The sequence below is a fragment of the Bombus huntii genome, unplaced genomic scaffold (genome assembly GCF_024542735.1).
Source record: "Bombus huntii isolate Logan2020A unplaced genomic scaffold, iyBomHunt1.1 ctg00000087.1, whole genome shotgun sequence".
NCBI classification, from domain to species: Eukaryota; Metazoa; Arthropoda; class Insecta; order Hymenoptera; family Apidae; genus Bombus; species Bombus huntii.
The window spans coordinates 284,231-310,793 of NW_026099342.1; positions in this window are offsets into that span (position 1 = coordinate 284,231).

A 26,563-nucleotide genomic window follows, 5' to 3' on the forward strand; every position below is an offset into this window, starting at 1 on the left:
ATAATACGATCTACGAATAATTAAATTAAATAATACTATTAGCAATGTTTGAGTTCAAACGAATCCACGGTCACCGGGATAACTCCTTACTAAGCGAAACTAACTTAGACGCAAATGCGATCGTCGAAAATGCTCGATGTATCACTCTCCAAGGCAATCGCAAGAATGCCAGCCTCGTGGTGATTTTTCTCCCTGTACGATTGCATTTTGTTTTCTATACCCGTTTGGAAGCATCGAGAAGGTTCCAAACGCCGTTGCTAGGCACACTCGTTGGAAGCATCGAGAAAGTTCCAAACGCCGTTGCTAGGCAGTTTCTGCCTGGAGTTTTGATTACTAATACAATGTATGTCCCATTGCATCGGCACCTCCGAGGCAACATCACACGTGGCTAGGCCCGCTCTCGAGGCCGCATGCCGCCACAACCACATTTCTCGGAAAACACATACAACCACTCCAGACCTCCGTTAGATAAAACATCCATCCCGTGACCGTGGCTACGTTCAGCGACCGATTGTCACCTCGAACCCAATCTCGCTTATTACAAATCTTAAGCAATTACAACTATAATAAAATCTAGGCTAAGGTACTAGAGGATGTTCCCAAAATTTCCAAGGAAAGGCTTCGGCTTTCCTTTCATCTCCGACATGTATATAATTACAAGCCAAGTAGTATTCATAATATTTATTTTCACTGATAACAAGTACGTAAAACCTAAAATAAATCAAAGGCTTTAACAATAAAAAAAAACAAAAAAAAAAGAAAGAAAAAGGGGAAGAAGAAAAATAAAGAAGAAAAAAAAGGAAAGAAAAAAAATATAATATTGTTAGGGAAGTGATACATTTACACTGTACATGAGAGTGTGTGTGTAAGGGCCAGAGGGCGTCAAGGCTTAGTGGAGACAAAAGACTGTTGCCAGATGTTAGCAGAATCTAGGATAGTCGGTTGGCGACCAGCGTGCGTGCAAGACGTTCTTCAGAGAGTAATATAGATGTATAACTGTTGTGTGGGAAATATAGGCAATAATTTGTATTCCCAAATCCTCGAATTTCCTTAACAAATATATATAAATATAAAATTTTCTTTTTCTATAAAAGGTTATTACTATTTCTGATAAACTCGAGAAATGAAAACATTATACCATGATACACTGACACAAAGATACACCACACAGAAGAAACTAACAGAGAACGCTTTAAGCTTGGCAAACTTACCGCCCGACGAATTTGCATACACCATAACCAAAACCCAGGACACATGGCTCTGATCGCAGGAGAAGCGATCCATATAGTCAAATGCATTCCGGTACAAGTAAAGGTACGACATACAACAAAATGCTACTCGGAACTACCCGTTTGGCAAAGGAATCGCACCACAGGAACTCCACCCGGACGTGCGCCAAACGTGGCGATATTCAGCACCATCGTCGTTGGCCACGAGCGGAAGCCACGTCATGTTCCCGGCAGAAAATCTGCAGTCTCGAACGCATTGGCGAGAGGAGCAACAGGAAAAACAATCGTCCCTGGAACAGTAAACATCCTGGGAATGATGGACAAAACACATTAACGACAATAGCGAAAAATACCGTATCAAGCTTATGGACTGGTTTTATGGAATTTGGAACTGTCAGTGCAGCAATATTTGGAATACTCGCAATATTTAAACTAATCAAAACAATAATAGATATAGCCGCACACGGATACCAGTTACGTGAAACTTACGAATGTGGAATCGCCCTATTAGGAGCAATATGCGGCTCAGTCACCCACCCGCTACGATACCTCAAAAGAAGACGAAATATCGATGATCAAACAGCACAACCTCAAGGGATATCGATAACACCGGTAGTCACTCAACTACCAACGACATCTACGTCCGCCTTGAGCGAACTCAGAGATACCATCAGTCAAATTTCCTTTGGAAATTTGAACTTCAAGGGCGGGGGTGTCACGTCCCGCGCTCCGCACACGCCGTAACAAGAACAAGAAAACCATTCTATACAAAACACGCGAATAAGGATTTGAATGCACAAACGAACACACGGCACTACGAAACGAAAGGAAGGATTAACAAAACGAGGGCGATTAACGGATCCAACCAATAAACAAAATACATATACACACAATTCAAAATAAACCAGGAAATAAGAATAACTACAAAAGGGGAAAATAATTGAAACGCCAGGAATATATATATATTTCAATCAATCAATTTGGAGAGTTACATATAAGTATAAACATATATGCCGAACATGTAATAACCTAGTAAATATTAGAGACAGTGCTTCCAATACTATGCAATAAATACAATATTATCAATTTATGAAATAAAAGTATACATGAAGTCAAAAACTAATAGTTTAACGAATACATAAAACATACAATATTGTATTATTAAAGAAATGAAGGTTACATTGTCAGAAACATATATATATATATATATATATATATATATATATATATATACGTATTCATATGCATATTTCTCTTGGCAGTGTAGTATTCATACGAAATGAAATGTCAATTATTTATTTATCCTTTACCGGAATGTAGGCTAGTTTTAAGTATGTATCTTAGATTATCGATTTGATAGAATTCGCACGCATATATATATTTCTGACAATGTAACCTTCATTTCTTTAATAATACAATATTGTATGTTTTATGTATTCGTTAAACTATTAGTTTTTGACTTCATGTATACTTTTATTTCATAAATTGATAATATTGTATTTATTGCATAGTATTGGAAGCACTGTCTCTAATATTTACTAGGTTATTACATGTTCGGCATATATGTTTATACTTATATGTAACTGTCCAAATTGATTGATTGAAATATATTTATATATATATATATATGCGTCTAAAAAATTTATTGTAGCTGTGTATGTGGACGACATCCTCGTGTTTGGGACGAATGAGTGGATTGAGATATTCAAAACTAGGATTAAGGACAAATTAGATGTTAGAATGCTAGGCGTAGACACTCAATTTCTGTCCATCCACCTGAGTAAGCCAAACAGCACCACTGTAGTATTCGATCAATCTGTACAGATAGGTCAAATGCTGGATCTGTTTGACATTACTCGTGAGGTTGGGGTGGTGGGAGTGTCGACACCGCTAGCTAGAGAATGCGAGGCTGGTTTTGATATTGAACGTGATGAGCCTCTCGACAGTAAATTATATGAACAAGCTGTGGGGCACATAATGTATGTAGCTACTGTAAGTCGTCCTGATGTTGCGTGTGCAATAGGGAAACTAAGCCAAAGATGCGCGAATCCGACTGTATCCGATTGGAAAGCAGCGAAGCGGGTATTCAGATATTTACTAAAGACCAAAGACTTGAAGTTAGTATACCAAAGGACCGGGCAACCTCTGAAGGTGTTTTGCGACTCGGATTTTGCGGGTTGTACGGTAGACAGGAAATCCAGGAGCGGGTATATGTTCATACTCGCTGGTGGTGCGATATCCTGGCTATCCAAAAAACAACCGATTATAGCTCAATCGACGTGCGAAGCGGAATTTGTGGCAATGCAGGAAGCAGCAAGGGAAACAGTGTGGATTTCTTTACTGTTAAAGGAATTGGGTCAACTGTCATATTGCCATCGCCCCTGCAAGATATTCTGCGATAATATCGGAGCTATTTCATGGTCAAAGGACGAAATAGTTGTTGAGAGTTCTAAGCACGTCCAAGTGCGCTACTTTTACGTTAAGAACTGCGTATCGAGGGGGATACTAGATTATACTTATGTACCTAGTCCTGAGAATGTGGCTGACATTCTCACCAAAGGCCTAACTAGGATTAAGACCCAGCAATTTACCAAAGCTATGGGGCTTGTAGAAACTAGCGATCAAAGGGGAGTGTTGAGAAATGTTAAGTTGGTATGATCGCTGCTTACTACAAGCTAAGTTGGTACGACTTCTAACGACGCTCTTTTGTCTTAGAAGTCGACCACGTTGTTCTATTGACTTGGAGATTCCTGTGTGGTAAGACGTGTTATAAGACTGAAATATATTGTAGAAAACGAATCTAAGTGAATCGTTATTTTATAAACCCAAAACCTTATTAAATAACAATCAAAGCCATGTGTCCTGGGTTTTGGTGATGGTGTATGCAAATTCGTCGGGCGGTAAGTTTGCCAAGCTTAAAGCGTTCTCTATTAGTTTCTTCTGTGTGGTGTATCTTTGTGTCAGTGTATCATGGTATAATGTTTTCGTTTCTCGAGTTTATCAGAAATAGGAATAACCTTTTATAGAAAAAGAAAATTTTATATTTATATATATTATATTTTTTTTCTTTCCTTTTTTTTTTCTTCTTTTTTTTTCTTCTTCCCCCTTTTTTTTGTTTTTTTTTTTATTGTTAAAACCTTTGTTTTATTTTAGGTTTTACGTACTTGTTATCAGTGAAAATAAATATTATGAATACTACTTGGATTGTAACTATATACATATATGCGTACAAAATCCACTTCTACATGTTAGATATAATAATATAACAATACTACGTAGATTAATACACAATAAAATATCCTTTTACTCCGGTTATATTTATTACTAACTCTCAATTAATCTATCTTAATTATTTTCTAACCACTTTCTATATTTATCAGCTATTTTATTTCTTTTTGTTAATCTGCGAAATCCATGCATGTACACTTCCTTGTATGGTGATTGATTGTTCACGAGGTAAGTTGCACTTTCACTGTTTTCGTTATTCGTTGAACTAACACGTTTTACATTCAAACAGTAATTGGAACACTCGTAATAAACTTCTTTTCTTTTTCCAAGTTTCCGCTATCTGTGTCATTCGACGAACACTGCCACGCCTCCACAGCACCGTTATAACATTTAGCGATGCTGCTCTTTGCATTAAGGCAATTGAAGTTAATTCGTTCGTTTATTTTCAGCTGGTACATGGTGTCCCGCAAGCAGGGAGCCATATCATATTTTGCATGTAGACCTTCTTGTTTGATGATTACTTGTTTACAAGGTAACTTTCACTTCCCCTCTTTTAATTATTTATTGAATCGACACGTTGTATATTCAAACAATAATTGGAGTACACATAATAATTTTCCCTTTTTCTTTTTAGGTTTTCGCTATCTGTATTATTCGACGGACAGTGTTACACCTCCTTTTGATTTATCCATAATATAGTTATAACATTTAGTAACCTTGTATTTTGCACTGAGACAATTGAAACTAATTTATTCACTTATTTTAGGTAGCTGTCATACATTGTGTTCCACGAACAACGATCCATAACCTATACTTGCACGTACACTTTCTTGTATGTTGATCACTTGTTCACAAGGTAACTTTCACTTTCACTAGTTAATTGTTCATTAAGTTAACACGTTTTATATTTAAGCAATAATTGAAACACGTATAATAATTTTCCTTTTTCCTTTTAGGTGTTCGATATCTGTATTATTCGACGAACAGCACTATAACATATACTACCGCACTACGTTGCCCACTGAAATCGCTTTATTCATTGCTTATTTCGATTATGCGCTAGTTTTAACTTGTTTAAATGCACCGTTCGCGGAATCCCTTTTACTTCGATCTTGACGTTTTGGTTCTGCAAGATTTCTAGCACTTTGTATGGTCCAGTATATTGATCGGAGAATTTTCCTTTACTGGGTTCTTTTAGTAAATATATCGAATCTCCTATTTTAAAATCTTGGGGGTTGATTCGTCGGTCGTAATATTCTTTTGATCTTAGTTTGGATTTTATCAAATTTTCTCTCGCCATTCGTTGTACGGTGTTAATTTTATCGAACAGATCTTCGAGATATTCTGCGTAAGTTGGTTCCATGTTCTCTTCGATTATTACTTCACCAGTAGGTTCTCTGGCTAGATGTCCAAAAACTAATTCGTGCGGGGAGAATTTCGTTCCTTCGTGTACAGAGGTATTATAGGAAAACATAGCTAATTCTACCCATTCGTCCCAATTTTTGGAATTTTCAATGTATAATTTGAGATATTCTATCAGCACGTGGTGAGATCTTTCGATTGAACCGTTACTTTGTGGATGATATGCCGTCGTGGTATATTGTTTGATGCGGAATCTCTTTGCTACTTTCTTCATTAGTGAGGATGTAAAGTTCGTTCCTTGATCAGTGAGAATAGCTCTCGGTGACCCGAAACGACAAATAAATCGCTTTACAAAAACGTCCGCTAAGATAGGCCGAGAGGCTGAAGAGATTCCTCCTAGTGGAATCCCAATTGAGTATTTTGTTAATAAGTCTTGGATAGTTAATATATATTCGTTTCCCTTTTGGGTTTTTGGTAATGGACCTATAATATCCATACTAACCTTATCGAACGCTTTACCTGGTGTGTCTGTAAGTACCATTGGTTGCTTTGCTTTTATTCTTGTGAGTTTCTTCAATTGACATTCCTTACATGTTCTTACGTAATCTTGAATTTCCTTTTTCATATTTTCCCAATAGTAATGTTGTCGTATTCTTTGATAAGTTTTTGTTATTCCTTTGTGTCCTGCTACGCTTGATTCATGTTTTTCTCGTATTATGTTGTTCCGCGCTTCCACAGATGGGGTAATTACTTCCCCAGTGCAAATGGTGATGGTTAAGGTTTTTTCCATAAATATTTCCTTTAATTTTCTGATTGTATATCGCCAGGGTATTGTTTCTCATTTACTGCGTCTAATAGAGATCTTAGCGAGTTTAATAAATTTTCTGGTGTTATTGGAATATTTCTATTTTCCTTTATCGGTAGGAATACAATGTATTTTCCAGAATCGTAATTCAATCTTGCTTTTTCTAACATTAAATCTTCATAACGAGGTAACTTTCCCGTTTCCTTCATTTCTAAGGCTCCTTTATCTATCGGATTGCCATGTATATCTATAAATACTACTTTATGGTCATTTACTCTCGCAATTGAGTCTCGGGTTTCTGAAATTCTTAGTTCCGCAATTATCGTAGGTCTCGTGTCCTTTTCTCGTTGTTGAATTAGTTCTGGAATTACAGTGGAGGTCTCTTTTTCGCTTGTTGTATCCGTGCCTTCTTTTTCTCGATTGGTTATTGCTCTATCTGTACTTACATCGATTTCTGCTAATGCTTGGTCTAAATATTTTATGGGGGTTTCTTCTATTGTAAAATGTTTTCGGGTAAAACCCTTTCCTTGATTTTTAGAATCACTGGATTGAGGCAAGACGTGTGGTTTAGCTTCGAATATGGGAGAGTCTTCGGTTGACGTATCTATTTCGAATCTTTTTGAGACAGGATAGCGAATCGGTGAGACTTCCTCTCTCTTTCTGATTGGTAAACAAACTTCCGGAGGGTTCCTAGATAATGCGTCTGCGTTTGCGTTCGCCCTGCCTTCTTTGTATACAATATCAAATTCGAAGTCCGATAACTTTAATTTCCATTTCCAAATTCTTGAAGTAGGATCTTTGATAGAATGCATCCACGCTAAAGGTTTATGATCGGTTACGATGGTAAACTTTCTTCCGTAAAGATACGGTCGGAAGTGCATTGCGCTGTAAACAATTGCCAGACACTCCTTTTCTATGGTAGAGTAGTTTCGTTCGGCGGGATTTAATAGCCTTGAGGCATACGCAATCGGCAAATCCTTTCCGATTGGCCCTTGACTCAGTACACCGCTTATTGCATATCCTGATGCGTCTGTAGTAAGGTTAAAGGGTTTAGAAAAGTCTGGATATTGCAGGATGGGTTTCGTCACTAACGCTGTCTTTAAATTATTGAATGCGTTTTCTTGATTTTCTGTCCATTTAAAGGGAGTATCTTTCTTTAATAGTTGTGTCAATGGTTTCGCGACCTTGGGGAAATCGGGTATAAATCTTCTGTAATATCCTGCTAGTCCCAGAAATCGTTTGATATTTTTCGCCCTCTTTGGTCGTGGAAATTTTGATACGGCTTCGACTTTCTTTGGGTCGGGTTTCACGCCATCCTCACTAATTATATGTCCTAAATAATTCACCTCGTGTCGTAAAAATTCGCACTTATCAGGTTGTAATCGTAATTTAGCTTTCCTCAGTCTTTCCATTAATTTATTAAATTTAATTTCGCGTTCTTGGAGAGACGTGGAATAAATCACTATGTCATCCAGATAGACGAATAGTTCTATTCCTTGCAGACCAGATAATATTGAATTCATCAAACGTTGAAATGTTGCTGGGGCATCTTTTAATCCAAAGGGCATTCTTTTGAATTGAAAATGCCCGTATGGTGTCGAAAATGCAGTTTTGTGGGCATCTTCCTGTGACATACGGATCTGGTGAAAGCCCGATGCCAAGTCAAACGTGGAAAAATATTTTGCACTTCCTAATTGATCCAATATTTCTGTAATGTTGGGTAGTGGGAAGGCATCGCCAATCGTTTTATCGTTCAATTTTCTATAATCGATGACTAATCTCCAGCGCTTATTTCCTTGCGAATCGGGTTTTTGAGCACAATCCATAACGGGGAGTTATATGGAGATATTGATGGTTCCACTACGTCCGTATCTAGTAGTTCTTGGACCTGTCGATTTATTTCTTCTCGATGTATTGGTGGATATCGATACTGTTTAGTATTGATGGGTATATTATCCGTTGTAATTATCCTATGTTCCAGAACTTCGGTTGCTTCCAATGTATCTCCTGGAATATGAAACCTATCTTGATTATTACGAATCAATTTTTTAGCATTTTCCTTTTCTTCTTCGTTCAAATGTTCGAGTCGTAGTAACTCATTTATTTTATCGTATCTACTTTCCTCCGATCTTAGAACTGTATTGCACGCTGTCCTAGGAAGCGGGGTGGGGGGCGGGGGGGATTTTCAAATTCTTTAATTACCATCGTTGGTGTTGTAAATACGTAATCTCTCGAAGTAGTATTTATTACTCTTATGTAACCTTTTCCTTTATGATTCCTCACAACTGCATTACCAAAATAGATTCCCTTGCTCGGCTCGATTCTTGGAATAAATCCCTCTTTTATCTCTGGATTAGCGATATTAACTGAACACGTTATTGAACTTCGCTTCGGTATAATTATTTTTTCTTTACTATCGAAGGGAATATAAATATTTCCCCATCTGATATGTTTTCCCTCATAATCTAAACGAGCCTTACAACCTGCAAAAAATTCGGATCCTAGGATTCCGTCTTGATCGATTAGCAATGAATCATCGACTGTGATGAAAACCAACCGGATGGCCCGCAACCTGTATTACCGTCTGCCCTAGGGAGACCAGGCTCGTTGCCGTAATTCCTCGCACTTCGATTGATTCCTTTTCGTCGATGATGGCTGAATCGAGTAAAGCAGGTTTCTTGATAATGTTGATTTCCGATCCAGAGTCTAATAATAAACTCGTCTTAGTCTTTAGATCTGGGGAAACTATTCGTGCAGTTGGGTTCGTTGGGGAATCGTTAAATTTTATTGAAATAATTCGGAGAGGTCGCCTTCCGAATCTGAATTCAACTCCTGATGATTTTCCTTCGCCGGTTGCTTGTGCTTCACTCTTTTCCTTTTGCCTTGAGATTCTGGATTCTCTGTCTGTGACCTCGTTTGGTTGTGGGATGACTCCCCCACAATATTTAGTGGTTGTTCGTTCGATCTTATGGTCGGCATTGCGTTCGCTCTGTCTCTCGTTATGGGTGGTGGAGTCGATCTCGCGGGGGTGGCTGTCCTTGTTCTGTTTGTTGCCGTCGGCGCCGGTCGCCTGGTTGCCGCCTGTACTCTTGGGCGATTCGGCGTATCGTTCCTTCGTGGCTCGCCCCATTCTCCCGAAGGACGTGTTTGGTTTCCCGATGGTCTCGAAGCATAGGGTACGATTAATCCGGCATCTACTCGGGCTTTAAATTTGTAACAGTCTTTCACTAGATGCCCGGGTTTTTTGCAATAGTTACACGTGATATTTTGTCTTGTAGAATTCAAAAAATTCTGCGATGGAGGTAGCGATCTTCGATCTTGGCGGTTGTTCCTGATATTGTTGTTAGTGTTCGAAGGATGTGCGTTGTCGCGTCTATAATAGTTCGAGGGTGTCGGTCGTTGGGGTCGCGTTCTATCGGTTATTTGTTTCAATTCGTGTGTTGCTTTGACGGCTTGACGATACGCATCTTCTAAAGTATGGTACCCTGCTATTTTTACTCGCACATATACCTCGTTCGGAAGTCCTTTAACGAAAGCTTCTTTCGTTTCCCAATCTATAGTATCTTGGATATCGGGGGATATGATGCCGTAGTCGCCTCTTTCTCCGTCCATTATTGCCAATCTAAGATTTCTAACGCGATCCATATAATCTAATATGTCTTCCCCGGGTCGTTGAAATATCGTTCCTAATTCCCCTTTATATTCGTTAAGAGATTTCTTTGGGCCGAATAGATCCTTCAATTTGTTTCCGAAATCGTTTAGACTCGTTAATTCTGTGTCTTCGATGGCGAGGAGCGCGTGTCCACGGAGCTTATTTACTAACAATTTTACCAATTGAGGTTCTTGATATCTGGAAATCATATTTCGCGCGCGCTCACAAGCTCTTAAAAAGTGGAATACCGATGGTCGATATCCGTCAAACACTGGCACCGATTCGATCGCATCTTTTAGCTTAATTGGCTGGGTATGTCCACTCGGCTGGACCGTCTCTTGTTGCGTTGTCGGCGGCGATACGGGTGTTTTAGGTTCTTGTTTTGTTTTAAGTTCGAATAAGCCGCTTTGTAATTCGGCGAGTTTTGCACTCATATCGCGAAAGTTCGCATCCCATGCTTTAAGCTTTTCCGACAATGTCAAAACCATTTCTTCGTCCAACGATTCCACTACACTCGCCATTGTTTCTTAAATATTTGTTAAATATATATATTAATCAAGATAGACTAACTAAATATTAACGACAAGACATAACTGACCTCGGTGCGAAGGAATAAAGTTATGCTACACGAAATAACTGGTAACACAATACACAAAACATTAACTAAATTAAACGAGACTTACATAAATGCAAGTCACGTATAATCAAAACAATGACTATTGAAATTCGGTAACAATACAATCCATGCTATCACATTAAAGTAGCACACGGTATTGACACACAAAATATCATGAAACACAAAACAATATTACAAAACACTACTGAATAAAATTATAGTGATTAACAATTAATTAGTTATTTCAACAACACGTTACTGTTGACATTAAACCAACGCCATACCAAAGAGACACGCGAGCGACCATGTTGAAAAATTTGTCGCGCGCACATACAAATAACAGCCAATGCAATACAATACAGCATCATAATAGGAATGTTAGGTACTAATAAAAAAAAAAAAAAAAAAAAAAAAAAAAAAAAAAAAAAAAAAAAAAAAAAAAAAAAAAAAAAAACAAGGAAAAGGGGGAGAGAGTTAAGGAAAATATATATAATAAATAACAACTAACATAATTATAACATATTATATATATTATATTATATACAGGGATACAGTATTCGTACAAAGGAACAGATCCAAACGAAAATTATATATATAAAAAAAAATAAATAATATATATAAGTAATATCGTGATATAATATATTTACAAGGAATGGATGATACAGATGTTAATCGGACAGAAAAAGACGATTGTTGTTCAACCTGAACTATTCACACCAAACGTACAGAAAACAGCACAACTAAATAATTAGATAACGACTCGACTTTCACAAAATGCAATCAACACTCTCTCGGCAACGCCACTCGCAAACTCTGTTTGTTGATTCCTTTTCTCCCGTCCCTTGGCAACCGCTCGTGGCCAAGATCACGTAGGTCTCCTCTTTCCAAAACTACGCGATCAAAAACAAACGCCTCGGCTCTCGCGACATTCCACGCGGATCACCCGCCAACTCCCAGGCCTCTCACTCACGATACTACATATATACATTAACTATTTTTATATGTGTGTACAGAACTGATGGCGAACTCATCAACCATTTTCTGAACGACGGATGGAACAACATGAATAGCAATTCACACAGTGGAACTGTAAAGTATTTGTACGAAACCAAATACTGATGCTATCCACCTGTAAACAAACAATATTTATAACTATGCATATAATTTTCACTTATGTTCACCACTATATATATATATACTCGAAGACAAGGTACATTTGTGATATTTATTCCTATTGATGATATATACTTATATATTTATAACAATAAAACAAATCTCATTTATACTACTTACCAATACGTACGCATATATGTATGTCGGATCACGATTCGAATTTTGGGCGCGCGACGACTCTTCGTGTGGACTAGCCATCGTTTCACAAAGCCGAGATTTTATTTACACGTATATACAGGTCTATCACTAAGCTTAACAAATAATAAGTACAACTAATAATCAGTCTAACAAACACTAAGCCTAATGAATAATACGATCTACGAATAATTAAATTAAATAATACTATTAGCAATGTTTGAGTTCAAACGAATCCACGGTCACCGGGATAACTCCTTACTAAGCGAAACTAACTTAGACGCAAATGCGATCGTCGAAAATGCTCGATGTATCACTCTCCAAGGCAATCGCAAGAATGCCAGCCTCGTGGTGATTTTTCTCCCTGTACGATTGCATTTTGTTTTCTATACCCGTTTGGAAGCATCGAGAAGGTTCCAAACGCCGTTGCTAGGCACACTCGTTGGAAGCATCGAGAAAGTTCCAAACGCCGTTGCTAGGCAGTTTCTGCCTGGAGTTTTGATTACTAATACAATGTATGTCCCATTGCATCGGCACCTCCGAGGCAACATCACACGTGGCTAGGCCCGCTCTCGAGGCCGCATGCCGCCACAACCACATTTCTCGGAAAACACATACAACCACTCCAGACCTCCGTTAGATAAAACATCCATCCCGTGACCGTGGCTACGTTCAGCGACCGATTGTCACCTCGAACCCAATCTCGCTTATTACAAATCTTAAGCAATTACAACTATAATAAAATCTAGGCTAAGGTACTAGAGGATGTTCCCAAAATTTCCAAGGAAAGGCTTCGGCTTTCCTTTCATCTCCGACATGTATATAATTACAAGCCAAGTAGTATTCATAATATTTATTTTCACTGATAACAAGTACGTAAAACCTAAAATAAATCAAAGGCTTTAACAATAAAAAAAAACAAAAAAAAAAAGAAAGAAAAAGGGGAAGAAGAAAAATAAAGAAGAAAAAAAAGGAAAGAAAAAAAATATAATATTGTTAGGGAAGTGATACATTTACACTGTACATGAGAGTGTGTGTGTAAGGGCCAGAGGGCGTCAAGGCTTAGTGGAGACAAAAGACTGTTGCCAGATGTTAGCAGAATCTAGGATAGTCGGTTGGCGACCAGCGTGCGTGCAAGACGTTCTTCAGAGAGTAATATAGATGTATAACTGTTGTGTGGGAAATATAGGCAATAATTTGTATTCCCAAATCCTCGAATTTCCTTAACAAATATATATAAATATAAAATTTTCTTTTTCTATAAAAGGTTATTACTATTTCTGATAAACTCGAGAAATGAAAACATTATACCATGATACACTGACACAAAGATACACCACACAGAAGAAACTAACAGAGAACGCTTTAAGCTTGGCAAACTTACCGCCCGACGAATTTGCATACACCATAACCAAAACCCAGGACACATGGCTCTGATCGCAGGAGAAGCGATCCATATAGTCAAATGCATTCCGGTACAAGTAAAGGTACGACATACAACAAAATGCTACTCGGAACTACCCGTTTGGCAAAGGAATCGCACCACAGGAACTCCACCCGGACGTGCGCCAAACGTGGCGATATTCAGCACCATCGTCGTTGGCCACGAGCGGAAGCCACGTCATGTTCCCGGCAGAAAATCTGCAGTCTCGAACGCATTGGCGAGAGGAGCAACAGGAAAAACAATCGTCCCTGGAACAGTAAACATCCTGGGAATGATGGACAAAACACATTAACGACAATAGCGAAAAATACCGTATCAAGCTTATGGACTGGTTTTATGGAATTTGGAACTGTCAGTGCAGCAATATTTGGAATACTCGCAATATTTAAACTAATCAAAACAATAATAGATATAGCCGCACACGGATACCAGTTACGTGAAACTTACGAATGTGGAATCGCCCTATTAGGAGCAATATGCGGCTCAGTCACCCACCCGCTACGATACCTCAAAAGAAGACGAAATATCGATGATCAAACAGCACAACCTCAAGGGATATCGATAACACCGGTAGTCACTCAACTACCAACGACATCTACGTCCGCCTTGAGCGAACTCAGAGATACCATCAGTCAAATTTCCTTTGGAAATTTGAACTTCAAGGGCGGGGGTGTCACGTCCCGCGCTCCGCACACGCCGTAACAAGAACAAGAAAACCATTCTATACAAAACACGCGAATAAGGATTTGAATGCACAAACGAACACACGGCACTACGAAACGAAAGGAAGGATTAACAAAACGAGGGCGATTAACGGATCCAACCAATAAACAAAATACATATACACACAATTCAAAATAAACCAGGAAATAAGAATAACTACAAAAGGGGAAAATAATTGAAACGCCAGGAATATATATATATTTCAATCAATCAATTTGGAGAGTTACATATAAGTATAAACATATATGCCGAACATGTAATAACCTAGTAAATATTAGAGACAGTGCTTCCAATACTATGCAATAAATACAATATTATCAATTTATGAAATAAAAGTATACATGAAGTCAAAAACTAATAGTTTAACGAATACATAAAACATACAATATTGTATTATTAAAGAAATGAAGGTTACATTGTCAGAAACATATATATATATATATATATATATATATATATATATATATATATATATATATATATATATATATATATATATATATATATATATATATATATATATATATATACGTATTCATATGCATATTTCTCTTGGCAGTGTAGTATTCATACGAAATGAAATGTCAATTATTTATTTATCCTTTACCGGAATGTAGGCTAGTTTTAAGTATGTATCTTAGATTATCGATTTGATAGAATTCGCACGCATATATATATTTCTGACAATGTAACCTTCATTTCTTTAATAATACAATATTGTATGTTTTATGTATTCGTTAAACTATTAGTTTTTGACTTCATGTATACTTTTATTTCATAAATTGATAATATTGTATTTATTGCATAGTATTGGAAGCACTGTCTCTAATATTTACTAGGTTATTACATGTTCGGCATATATGTTTATACTTATATGTAACTGTCCAAATTGATTGATTGAAATATATTTATATATATATATATATGCGTCTAAAAAATTTATTGTAGCTGTGTATGTGGACGACATCCTCGTGTTTGGGACGAATGAGTGGATTGAGATATTCAAAACTAGGATTAAGGACAAATTAGATGTTAGAATGCTAGGCGTAGACACTCAATTTCTGTCCATCCACCTGAGTAAGCCAAACAGCACCACTGTAGTATTCGATCAATCTGTACAGATAGGTCAAATGCTGGATCTGTTTGACATTACTCGTGAGGTTGGGGTGGTGGGAGTGTCGACACCGCTAGCTAGAGAATGCGAGGCTGGTTTTGATATTGAACGTGATGAGCCTCTCGACAGTAAATTATATGAACAAGCTGTGGGGCACATAATGTATGTAGCTACTGTAAGTCGTCCTGATGTTGCGTGTGCAATAGGGAAACTAAGCCAAAGATGCGCGAATCCGACTGTATCCGATTGGAAAGCAGCGAAGCGGGTATTCAGATATTTACTAAAGACCAAAGACTTGAAGTTAGTATACCAAAGGACCGGGCAACCTCTGAAGGTGTTTTGCGACTCGGATTTTGCGGGTTGTACGGTAGACAGGAAATCCAGGAGCGGGTATATGTTCATACTCGCTGGTGGTGCGATATCCTGGCTATCCAAAAAACAACCGATTATAGCTCAATCGACGTGCGAAGCGGAATTTGTGGCAATGCAGGAAGCAGCAAGGGAAACAGTGTGGATTTCTTTACTGTTAAAGGAATTGGGTCAACTGTCATATTGCCATCGCCCCTGCAAGATATTCTGCGATAATATCGGAGCTATTTCATGGTCAAAGGACGAAATAGTTGCTGAGAGTTCTAAGCACGTCCAAGTGCGCTACTTTTACGTTAAGAACTGCGTATCGAGGGGGATACTAGATTATACTTATGTACCTAGTCCTGAGAATGTGGCTGACATTCTCACCAAAGGCCTAACTAGGATTAAGACCCAGCAATTTACCAAAGCTATGGGGCTTGTAGAAACTAGCGATCAAAGGGGAGTGTTGAGAAATGTTAAGTTGGTATGATCGCTGCTTACTACAAGCTAAGTTGGTACGACTTCTAACGACGCTCTTTTGTCTTAGAAGTCGACCACGTTGTTCTATTGACTTGGAGATTCCTGTGTGGTAAGACGTGTTATAAGACTGAAATATATTGTAGAAAACGAATCTAAGTGAATCGTTATTTTATAAACCCAAAACCTTATTAAATAACAATCAAAGCCATGTGTCCTGGGTTTTGGTGATGGTGTATGCAAATTCGTCGGGCGGTAAGTTTGCCAAGCTTAAAGCGTTCTCTATTAGTTTCTTCTGTGTGGTGTATCTTTGTGTCAGTGTATCATGGTATAATGTTTTCGTTTCTCGAGTTTATCAGAAATAGGAATAACCTTTTATAGAAAAAGAAAATTTTATATTTATATATATTATATTTTTTTTCTTTCCTTTTTTTTTTCTTCTTTTTTTTTCTTCTTCCCCCTTTTTTTTGTTTTTTTTTTTATTGTTAAAACCTTTGTTTTATTTTAGGTTTTACGTACTTGTTATCAGTGAAAATAAATATTATGAATACTACTTGGATTGTAACTATATACATATATGCGTACAAAATCCACTTCTACATGTTAGATATAATAATATAACAATACTACGTAGATTAATACACAATAAAATATCCTTTTACTCCGGTTATATTTATTACTAACTCTCAATTAATCTATCTTAATTATTTTCTAACCACTTTCTATATTTATCAGCTATTTTATTTCTTTTTGTTAATCTGCGAAATCCATGCATGTACACTTCCTTGTATGGTGATTGATTGTTCACGAGGTAAGTTGCACTTTCACTGTTTTCGTTATTCGTTGAACTAACACGTTTTACATTCAAACAGTAATTGGAACACTCGTAATAAACTTCTTTTCTTTTTCCAAGTTTCTGCTATCTGTGTCATTCGACGAACACTGCCACGCCTCCACAGCACCGTTATAACATTTAGCGATGCTGCTCTTTGCATTAAGGCAATTGAAGTTAATTCGTTCGTTTATTTTCAGCTGGTACATGGTGTCCCGCAAGCAGGGAGCCATATCATATTTTGCATGTAGACCTTCTTGTTTGATGATTACTTGTTTACAAGGTAACTTTCACTTCCCCTCTTTTAATTATTTATTGAATCGACACGTTGTATATTCAAACAATAATTGGAGTACACATAATAATTTTCCCTTTTTCTTTTTAGGTTTTCGCTATCTGTATTATTCGACGGACAGTGTTACACCTCCTTTTGATTTATCCATAATATAGTTATAACATTTAGTAACCTTGTATTTTGCACTGAGACAATTGAAACTAATTTATTCACTTATTTTAGGTAGCTGTCATACATTGTGTTCCACGAACAACGATCCATAACCTATACTTGCACGTACACTTTCTTGTATGTTGATCACTTGTTCACAAGGTAACTTTCACTTTCACTAGTTAATTGTTCATTAAGTTAACACGTTTTATATTTAAGCAATAATTGAAACACGTATAATAATTTTCCTTTTTCCTTTTAGGTGTTCGATATCTGTATTATTCGACGAACAGCACTATAACATATACTACCGCACTACGTTGCCCACTGAAATCGCTTTATTCATTGCTTATTTCGATTATGCGCTAGTTTTAACTTGTTTAAATGCACCGTTCGCGGAATCCCTTTTACTTCGATCTTGACGTTTTGGTTCTGCAAGATTTCTAGCACTTTGTATGGTCCAGTATATTGATCGGAGAATTTTCCTTTACTGGGTTCTTTTAGTAAATATATCGAATCTCCTATTTTAAAATCTTGGGGGTTGATTCGTCGGTCGTAATATTCTTTTGATCTTAGTTTGGATTTTATCAAATTTTCTCTCGCCATTCGTTGTACGGTGTTAATTTTATCGAACAGATCTTCGAGATATTCTGCGTAAGTTGGTTCCATGTTCTCTTCGATTATTACTTCACCAGTAGGTTCTCTGGCTAGATGTCCAAAAACTAATTCGTGCGGGGAGAATTTCGTTCCTTCGTGTACAGAGGTATTATAGGAAAACATAGCTAATTCTACCCATTCGTCCCAATTTTTGGAATTTTCAATGTATAATTTGAGATATTCTATCAGCACGTGGTGAGATCTTTCGATTGAACCGTTACTTTGTGGATGATATGCCGTCGTGGTATATTGTTTGATGCGGAATCTCTTTGCTACTTTCTTCATTAGTGAGGATGTAAAGTTCGTTCCTTGATCAGTGAGAATAGCTCTCGGTGACCCGAAACGACAAATAAATCGCTTTACAAAAACGTCCGCTAAGATAGGCCGAGAGGCTGAAGAGATTCCTCCTAGTGGAATCCCAATTGAGTATTTTGTTAATAAGTCTTGGATAGTTAATATATATTCGTTTCCCTTTTGGGTTTTTGGTAATGGACCTATAATATCCATACTAACCTTATCGAACGCTTTACCTGGTGTGTCTGTAAGTACCATTGGTTGCTTTGCTTTTATTCTTGTGAGTTTCTTCAATTGACATTCCTTACATGTTCTTACGTAATCTTGAATTTCCTTTTTCATATTTTCCCAATAGTAATGTTGTCGTATTCTTTGATAAGTTTTTGTTATTCCTTTGTGTCCTGCTACGCTTGATTCATGTTTTTCTCGTATTATGTTGTTCCGCGCTTCCACAGATGGGGTAATTACTTCCCCAGTGCAAATGGTGATGGTTAAGGTTTTTTCCATAAATATTTCCTTTAATTTTCTGATTGTATATCGCCAGGGTATTGTTTCTCATTTACTGCGTCTAATAGAGATCTTAGCGAGTTTAATAAATTTTCTGGTGTTATTGGAATATTTCTATTTTCCTTTATCGGTAGGAATACAATGTATTTTCCAGAATCGTAATTCAATCTTGCTTTTTCTAACATTAAATCTTCATAACGAGGTAACTTTCCCGTTTCCTTCATTTCTAAGGCTCCTTTATCTATCGGATTGCCATGTATATCTATAAATACTACTTTATGGTCATTTACTCTCGCAATTGAGTCTCGGGTTTCTGAAATTCTTAGTTCCGCAATTATCGTAGGTCTCGTGTCCTTTTCTCGTTGTTGAATTAATTCTGGAATTACAGTGGAGGTCTCTTTTTCGCTTGTTGTATCCGTGCCTTCTTTTTCTCGATTGGTTATTTCTCTATCTGTACTTACATCGATTTCTGCTAATGCTTGGTCTAAATATTTTATGGGGGTTTCTTCTATTGTAAAATGTTTTCGGGTAAAACCCTTTCCTTGATTTTTAGAATCACTGGATTGAGGCAAGACGTGTGGTTTAGCTTCGAATATGGGAGAGTCTTCGGTTGACGTATCTATTTCGAATCTTTTTGAGACAGGATAGCGAATCGGTGAGACTTCCTCTCTCTTTCTGATTGGTAAACAAACTTCCGGAGGTTTCCTAGATAATGCGTCTGCGTTTCCGTTCGCCCTGCCTTCTTTGTATACAATATCAAATTCGAAGTCCGATAACTTTAATTTCCATTTCCAAATTCTTGAAGTAGGATCTTTGATAGAATGCATCCACGCTAAAGGTTTATGATCGGTTACGATGGTAAACTTTCTTCCGTAAAGATACGGTCGGAAGTGCATTGCGCTGTAAACAATTGCCAGACACTCCTTTTCTATGGTAGAGTAGTTTCGTTCGGCGGGATTTAATAGCCTTGAGGCATACGCAATCGGCAAATCCTTTCCGATTGGCCCTTGACTCAGTACACCGCTTATTGCATATCCTGATGCGTCTGTAGTAAGGTTAAAGGGTTTAGAAAAGTCTGGATATTGCAGGATGGGTTTCGTCACTAACGCTGTCTTTAAATTATTGAATGCGTTTTCTTGATTTTCTGTCCATTTAAAGGGAGTATCTTTCTTTAATAGTTGTGTCAATGGTTTCGCGACCTTGGGGAAATCGGGTATAAATCTTCTGTAATATCCTGCTAGTCACAGAAATCGTTTGATATTTTTCGCCCTCTTTGGTCGTGGAAATTTTGATACGGCTTCGACTTTCTTTGGGTCGGGTTTCACGCCATCCTCACTAATTATATGTCCTAAATAATTCACCTCGTGTCGTAAAAATTCGCACTTATCAGGTTGTAATCGTAATTTAGCTTTCCTCAGTCTTTCCATTAATTTATTAAATTTAATTTCGCGTTCTTGGAGAGACGTGGAATAAATCACTATGTCATCCAGATAGACGAATAGTTCTATTCCTTGCAGACCAGATAATATTGAATTCATCAAACGTTGAAATGTTGCTGGGGCATCTTTTAATCCAAAGGGCATTCTTTTGAATTGAAAATGCCCGTATGGTGTCGAAAATGCAGTTTTGTGGGCATCTTCCTGTGACATACGGATCTGGTGAAAGCCCGATGCCAAGTCAAACGTGGAAAAATATTTTGCACTTCCTAATTGATCCAATATTTCTGTAATGTTGGGTAGTGGGAAGGCATCGCCAATCGTTTTATCGTTCAATTTTCTATAATCGATGACTAATCTCCAGCGCTTATTTCCTTGCGAATCGGGTTTTTGAGCACAATCCATAACGGGGAGTTATATGGAGATATTGATGGTTCCACTACGTCCGTATCTAGTAGTTCTTGGACCTGTCGATTTATTTCTTCTCGATGTATTGGTGGATATCGATACTGTTTAGTATTGATGGGTATATTATCCGTTGTAATTATCCTATGTTCCAGAACTTCGGTTGCTTCCAATGTATCTCCTGGAATATGAAACCTATCTTGATTATTACGAATCAATTTTTTAGCATTTTCCTTTTCTTCTTCGTTCAAATGTTCGAGTCGTAGTAACTCATTTATTTTATCGTATCTACTTTCCTCCGATCTTAGAACTGTATTGCACGCTGTCCTAGGAAGCGGGGTGGGGGGCGGGGGGGATTTTCAAATTCTTTAATTACCATCGTTGGTGTTGTAAATACGTAATCTCTCGAAGTAGTATTTATTACTCTTATGTAACCTTTTCCTTTATGATTCCTCACAACTGCATTACCAAAATAGATTCCCTTGTTCGGCTCGATTCTTGGAGTAAATCCCTCTTTTATCTCTGGATTAGCGATATTAACTGAACACGTTATTGAACTTCGCTTCGGTATAATTATTTTTTCTTTACTATCGAAGGGAATATAAATATTTCCCCATCTGATATGTTTTCCCTCATAATCTAAACGAGCCTTACAACCTGCAAAAAATTCGGATCCTAGGATTCCGTCTTGATCGATTAGCAATGAATCATCGACTATGATGAAAACCAACCGGATGGCCCGCAACCTGTATTACCGTCTGCCCTAGGGAGACCAGGCTCGTTGCCGTAATTCCTCGCACTTCGATTGATTCCTTTTCGTCGATGATGGCTGAATCGAGTAAAGCAGGTTTCTTGATAATGTTGATTTCCGATCCAGAGTCTAATAATAAACTCGTCTTAGTCTTTAGATCTGGGGAAACTATTCGTGCAGTTGGGTTCGTTGGGGAATCGTTAAATTTTATTGAAATAATTCGGAGAGGTCGCCTTCCGAATCTGAATTCAACTCCTGATGATTTTCCTTCGCCGGTTGCTTGTGCTTCACTCTTTTCCTTTTGCCTTGAGATTCTGGATTCTCTGTCTGTGACCTCGTTTGGTTGTGGGATGACTCCCCCACAATATTTAGTGGTTGTTCGTTCGATCTTATGGTCGGCATTGCGTTCGCTCTGTCTCTCGTTATGGGTGGTGGAGTCGATCTCGCGGGGGTGGCTGTCCTTGTTCTGTTTGTTGCCGTCGGCGCCGGTCGCCTGGTTGCCGCCTGTACTCTTGGGCGATTCGGCGTATCGTTCCTTCGTGGCTCGCCCCATTCTCCCGAAGGACGTGTTTGGTTTCCCGATGGTCTCGAAGCATAGGGTACGATTAATCCGGCATCTACTCGGGCTTTAAATTTGTAACAGTCTTTCACTAGATGCCCGGGTTTTTTGCAATAGTTACACGTGATATTTTGTCTTGTAGAATTCAAAAAATTCTGCGATGGAGGTAGCGATCTTCGATCTTGGCGGTTGTTCCTGATATTGTTGTTAGTGTTCGAAGGATGTGCGTTGTCGCGTCTATAATAGTTCGAGGGTGTCGGTCGTTGGGGTCGCGTTCTATCGGTTATTTGTTTCAATTCGTGTGTTGCTTTGACGGCTTGACGATACGCATCTTCTAAAGTATGGTACCCTGCTATTTTTACTCGCACATATACCTCGTTCGGAAGTCCTTTAACGAAAGCTTCTTTCGTTTCCCAATCTATAGTATCTTGGATATCGGGGGATATGATGCCGTAGTCGCCTCTTTCTCCGTCCATTATTGCCAATCTAAGATTTCTAACGCGATCCATATAATCTAATATGTCTTCCCCGGGTCGTTGAAATATCGTTCCTAATTCCCCTTTATATTCGTTAAGAGATTTCTTTGGGCCGAATAGATCCTTCAATTTGTTTCCGAAATCGTTTAGACTCGTTAATTCTGTGTCTTCGATGGCGAGGAGCGCGTGTCCACGGAGCTTATTTACTAACAATTTTACCAATTGAGGTTCTTGATATCTGGAAATCATATTTCGCGCGCGCTCACAAGCTCTTAAAAAGTGGAATACCGATGGTCGATATCCGTCAAACACTGGCACCGATTCGATCGCATCTTTTAGCTTAATTGGCTGGGTATGTCCACTCGGCTGGACCGTCTCTTGTTGCGTTGTCGGCGGCGATACGGGTGTTTTAGGTTCTTGTTTTGTTTTAAGTTCGAATAAGCCGCTTTGTAATTCGGCGAGTTTTGCACTCATATCGCGAAAGTTCGCATCCCATGCTTTAAGCTTTTCCGACAATGTCAAAACCATTTCTTCGTCCAACGATTCCACTACACTCGCCATTGTTTCTTAAATATTTGTTAAATATATATATTAATCAAGATAGACTAACTAAATATTAACGACAAGACATAACTGACCTCGGTGCGAAGGAATAAAGTTATGCTACACGAAATAACTGGTAACACAATACACAAAACATTAACTAAATTAAACGAGACTTACATAAATGCAAGTCACGTATAATCAAAACAATGACTATTGAAATTCGGTAACAATACAATCCATGCTATCACATTAAAGTAGCACACGGTATTGACACACAAAATATCATGAAACACAAAACAATATTACAAAACACTACTGAATAAAATTATAGTGATTAACAATTAATTAGTTATTTCAACAACACGTTACTGTTGACATTAAACCAACGCCATACCAAAGAGACACGCGAGCGACCATGTTGAAAAATTTGTCGCGCGCACATACAAATAACAGCCAATGCAATACAATACAGCATCATAATAGGAATGTTAGGTACTAATAAAAAAAAAAAAAAAAAAAAAAAAAAAAAAAAAAAAAAAAAAAAAAAAACAAGGAAAAGGGGGAGAGAGTTAAGGAAAATATATATAATAAATAACAACTAACATAATTATAACATATTATATATATTATATTATATACAGGGATACAGTATTCGTACAAAGGAACAGATCCAAACGAAAATTATATATATAAAAAAAAATAAATAATATATATATGTAATATCGTGATATAATATATTTACAAGGAATGGATGATACAGATGTTAATCGGACAGAAAAAGACGATTGTTGTTCAACCTGAACTATTCACACCAAACGTACAGAAAACAGCACAACTAAATAATTAGATAACGACTCGACTTTCACAAAATGCAATCAACACTCTCTCGGCAACGCCACTCGCAAACTCTGTTTGTTGATTCCTTTTCTCCCGTCCCTTGGCAACCGCTCGTGGCCAAGATCACGTAGGTCTCCTCTTTCCAAAACTACGCGATCAAAAACAAACGCCTCGGCTCTCGCGACATTCCACGCGGATCACCCGCCAACTCCCAGGCCTCTCACTCACGATACTACATATATACATTAACTATTTTTATATGTGTGTACAGAACTGATGGCGAACTCATCAACCATTTTCTGAACGACGGATGGAACAACATGAATAGCAATTCACACAGTGGAACTGTAAAGTATTTGTACGAAACCAAATACTGATGCTATCCACCTGTAAACAAACAATATTTATAACTATGCATATAATTTTCACTTATGTTCACCACTATATATATATATATATATATATATATACTCGAAGACAAGGTACATTTGTGATATTTATTCCTATTGATGATATATACTTATATATTTATAACAATAAAACAAATCTCATTTATACTACTTACCAATACGTACGCATATATGTATGTCGGATCACGATTCGAATTTTGGGCGCGCGACGACTCTTCGTGTGGACTAGCCATCGTTTCACAAAGCCGAGATTTTATTTACACGTATATACAGGTCTATCACTAAGCTTAACAAATAATAAGTACAACTAATAATCAGTCTAACAAACACTAAGCCTAATGAATAATACGATCTACGAATAATTAAATTAAATAATACTATTAGCAATGTTTGAGTTCAAACGAATCCACGGTCACCGGGATAACTCCTTACTAAGCGAAACTAACTTAGACGCAAATGCGATCGTCGAAAATGCTCGATGTATCACTCTCCAAGGCAATCGCAAGAATGCCAGCCTCGTGGTGATTTTTCTCCCTGTACGATTGCATTTTGTTTTCTATACCCGTTTGGAAGCATCGAGAAGGTTCCAAACGCCGTTGCTAGGCACACTCGTTGGAAGCATCGAGAAAGTTCCAAACGCCGTTGCTAGGCAGTTTCTGCCTGGAGTTTTGATTACTAATACAATGTATGTCCCATTGCATCGGCACCTCCGAGGCAACATCACACGTGGCTAGGCCCGCTCTCGAGGCCGCATGCCGCCACAACCACATTTCTCGGAAAACACATACAACCACTCCAGACCTCCGTTAGATAAAACATCCATCCCGTGACCGTGGCTACGTTCAGCGACCGATTGTCACCTCGAACCCAATCTCGCTTATTACAAATCTTAAGCAATTACAACTATAATAAAATCTAGGCTAAGGTACTAGAGGATGTTCCCAAAATTTCCAAGGAAAGGCTTCGGCTTTCCTTTCATCTCCGACATGTATATAATTACAAGCCAAGTAGTATTCATAATATTTATTTTCACTGATAACAAGTACGTAAAACCTAAAATAAATCAAAGGCTTTAACAATAAAAAAAAAACAAAAAAAAAAAGAAAGAAAAAGGGGAAGAAGAAAAATAAAGAAGAAAAAAAAGGAAAGAAAAAAAATATAATATTGTTAGGGAAGTGATACATTTACACTGTACATGAGAGTGTGTGTGTAAGGGCCAGAGGGCGTCAAGGCTTAGTGGAGACAAAAGACTGTTGCCAGATGTTAGCAGAATCTAGGATAGTCGGTTGGCGACCAGCGTGCGTGCAAGACGTTCTTCAGAGAGTAATATAGATGTATAACTGTTGTGTGGGAAATATAGGCAATAATTTGTATTCCCAAATCCTCGAATTTCCTTAACAAATATATATAAATATAAAATTTTCTTTTTCTATAAAAGGTTATTACTATTTCTGATAAACTCGAGAAATGAAAACATTATACCATGATACACTGACACAAAGATACACCACACAGAAGAAACTAACAGAGAACGCTTTAAGCTTGGCAAACTTACCGCCCGACGAATTTGCATACACCATAACCAAAACCCAGGACACATGGCTCTGATCGCAGGAGAAGCGATCCATATAGTCAAATGCATTCCGGTACAAGTAAAGGTACGACATACAACAAAATGCTACTCGGAACTACCCGTTTGGCAAAGGAATCGCACCACAGGAACTCCACCCGGACGTGCGCCAAACGTGGCGATATTCAGCACCATCGTCGTTGGCCACGAGCGGAAGCCACGTCATGTTCCCGGCAGAAAATCTGCAGTCTCGAACGCATTGGCGAGAGGAGCAACAGGAAAAACAATCGTCCCTGGAACAGTAAACATCCTGGGAATGATGGACAAAACACATTAACGACAATAGCGAAAAATACCGTATCAAGCTTATGGACTGGTTTTATGGAATTTGGAACTGTCAGTGCAGCAATATTTGGAATACTCGCAATATTTAAACTAATCAAAACAATAATAGATATAGCCGCACACGGATACCAGTTACGTGAAACTTACGAATGTGGAATCGCCCTATTAGGAGCAATATGCGGCT